The sequence below is a fragment of the Charadrius vociferus genome, unplaced genomic scaffold (assembly GCF_000708025.1).
Source record: "Charadrius vociferus isolate BGI_N301 unplaced genomic scaffold, ASM70802v2 scaffold18, whole genome shotgun sequence".
NCBI lineage: Eukaryota > Metazoa > Chordata > Aves > Charadriiformes > Charadriidae > Charadrius > Charadrius vociferus.
This window is the reverse complement of record NW_009649565.1, coordinates 507,955-511,377: the sequence shown is the minus strand read 5'-3', so window position 1 is coordinate 511,377 and position 3,423 is coordinate 507,955.

The window sequence follows — 3,423 nt, the reverse complement described above, 5'->3', positions numbered from 1 at the left end:
CCCGCAGGGCTCGGAAAGGCAGGCGGCCCCCCAGGGGTGACGCAGCCGGTGCCACGCAGGCAGGCGATGTGCAAGCAAATTGATGTTGAGATCGGCTGGGGGGTTATTTTGCCACCTTCCTCTGGCTCCTCCGCTCGCATCCCACCTGGGGATGTTCCCCCTCACCGGTTTAACACCTCCGCGCACCCCTCCGGCCCCCCGAAAGCTGAGCGACAGGGCAGCAAACAGCGGCAGACAGGTCAGCCCCACGCTCCCTATTCACATTTCAGCCTGTGAAAGAAAAGAACTACTTTCAGCTCCAGCCTTTTCTCTAGAAAAACGCAATTCCCAGCCCGGGGGCCCCTTCCCCGGCCCCACGGCGAGGGCTGAAAGGGGGCTCAGGCGACTGGGCTGGCCCCACCGCCCCTCTTAATCAGCTGGGGCATGCATGAAGCCTAATGCCGTGGCGAAGATTTCGGCACTATTGACACACACGGCGCGTTAAACGCCTTACGGGGGATTTGCATAAGCTTGGGGAGGGAGGAAGAGCGCGGAGAAAAGTGTCGACAATGGGAAAGTAAATGCATTAAAGTGCTTAGGAAAAAAAAAAAATCTGATAAAGGAATAAACCAGTTAAGGGAATATATTACTCGTAGCCCGGTTATTCAAATCCTGCCTTATAGGAAATCCTCTTAAAGCGATCACCTGATTGTGTGTTAAATTCCTAATTGAATAATAAAAGAATTATGTATTTCTTCCATAAAGGCACGAAGATGGGAGCCCATGCGGATGTTTGCTTGGGAGGAGCTGGGACAGGGAGAGGGGCAGCAGCACCATCCCGGAGGGATGTGATGGGAGATGCGGGGCCGAGGGAGGACACGGGTGCTGGGGGGGATGCGATGGGAGATGCGGGGCCGAGGGAGGATACAGGCACCAGGAGTGATGCCTGAGGAAGGGGAAGGTTGCAGCACATTTGAGGGCAGCGGAGGAAAGCTTTGCTGGGAGGGATTGAAGAATGATAGTGTCTAGGGGGAGGACAAGGACCTTATAGATCTCCAGGGCTCCTCCAGCCCTGGTTGCTGCAGCAGTGTGGGACTCACAAAGGATGAAAATGCCCCAAAAGTCACTCCTGTCCCAGAGCTGCAGGGAGCGCAGCAACCACGACCGCCTGGGATGCGGGCAAAGGGGACTTTGGGGGGATTACAGCAGCCCCCAAACCTGCTGAGGAGCAAAAGGGGGGGGACAAGTCCTGCCCTGGGATAACCCCACTGCTGACACAGGTCCTGCAGGAGCAGCATGGCCCCCACCACCCCCTCGCCTCTCCCCCTGCCAGCTTGCCCCCCAGTTTTCCCAGTCAGGGCTGAGGGCGATGCCTGCGCAGCCTCTCCTGCCCACTGCTGCCCTTCCCCCTGCCTCCACGCTATAAATAAGATGCAAAAAAATTAATAATAATAAAAAAAAATAAAAAAGCATCACCTGGCACTCAAGAGGTGAGGGAGAGCAGTGGGACTGACATGCACCAAACCCACAGGCTGCGCTGGGGAGGGGTGAGAGGAAAAGAAACAGAAGAGCTAAAAATAGCCCTGGGAGCTGCTTTCTTCCCGGAGATCATTTTTCTGCCCGGCCGTTTCATTTCATAAACAGGATTATTTATTTATTTCTCCCACTCTTTACTCCACTCTTTTTTTTTTTTTTTTTTTTTTTTTTTTTTTTACTCAATGCCACCACTTTACCCATCCCCACACCATCCCCACATCTCTTTTAAAAGCAATTAAAATAAAAAAAACAACCAACCAACACCAAAACCTCAACACCCAAACCCAAGAAAAAAAAAAACACAGCAAAAAACCAACAACCCACTTGATCGCTCCAGCAAAGGCTTCCGTTGCTACAGCTCTTTATAGGTAATTGAATATCCCAGAGTGCATCTGCTAATGCAAACTCCAATATAAATAAGTGGCAGCGGTGAGCTCGGCGAGGGCAGAGGCGGCAGCTGAGAAAACAAAGCGAGCAGCACCCAGCAAAGCCCGGCCCTGGCCAAGCTCATGGGCTGCTCGGGGCTGCCAGAGGCTTTTTATTAGGCAGAATTGGATTGCCGGGGCCAGGCTGAGGTCCCGCTCCTGGGCGAGCACGGGCGCTGGCAGCGAGGAGGGAGGCAGGCTTTGCAGGGAGATGGTTATTGAATTATTCTCGCCGCAGCGCCCTTTCCAGAGGCAAGCTTGTGCATGGCAGCAGGGTGCAAAGCCCCCCCAATTGCCAGGGGAGACCCCTCTCCCCCGTAGCCTGGCAGGTCCCCCATGGCAGGAGCAGCTCCAGCCCTGCGGCAGAGCTCGTGGGTTTGCACCACTCGCCTCTCCGGCAGTGCCCGTACCTCCTCGCTTCAGCATCCTCCAGCAGCAGCCAGGGAAATCAGGGATGACAGGAGCAGGTAATTTGAGCCTGCGGAGGCCATCTTTCCGAGCGTGCGTTGTTTTGTTTCCAAATAGACTTTTAATAACTATCTTCAGATGGTAAAAAGAAATAGCTGCATCCTGACCTCTTGAAATGCAAATTGCCGTTCGCCCTGAGAGAGATGAAAGGCTGTTTCCTATCTGAAACATTAAAAAGGAAAGAGATAACGTCTCTGGCTCTGCCTCCCCGCTTTCGTTTTCAAAATTGTTTTTGGGTGAGGAGAGATGCTCTCTGCGATTTTGCCGTGCTCGTTGCCCATACAGAGGAAGCGAGGAGTGCTGGAGGGCCGGGGGGGCCATAAGGGCTGGAGCAAAGCCCCCTATACCCCGATGGTGCATAGGGAACGGTCACAGCATAGGGTTTGTGTTTCGCTACAAACCAGACCCACTTCAGACAACAGCAGAGGTCGCGGGGAGCTTTGCCCCCCCACCTCCTGCCAGGACTCGATTTTTGGGCCCACTTTCAAAAGCCACAATACAATTTGCTCAGGAAAACATGGCAGAGTGGTGGGGGGTGGTACAGTTGGGCAGACCCCCCTCCCGGCTTAAAGACACAGCTAAACCCACCGCTGCTCTGCCATGGCCTGGCCCCGCCACCGTCCCCCAGCCTGGCACGGCTGCAGATAAGCTCTTTCTCCAGTCTGCCAGCAGCTTTCCCACGCAGGAGGATTGTGGCACTCACAGCAGCCAAGAGCTCCTCTGCCTCCCGGAGCAGCGTTGGCTCAGTGGCTGGGTGAGGGCAAACACAGACCATTTGGGTTTTTTCCTGTCTTGGTCTGCTCTGAGTCACAGAGCACCAGCACAGAGAAGGTGCCCTGAGCACACGCTCAAGGTGCTGCGGAGCGCTGCCGCAGAAGTGGGCAGAGGGATGCTCCGAGAGGGAACGAGGGAAGGAGCAGGGATGCGGCCGGGGAGGAAAAGCAGGGATGCGGCCGGGGAGGAAAAGCAGGGATGCGGCCGGGGAGGAAAAGCAGGGATGCGGCCGGGGGAGGAG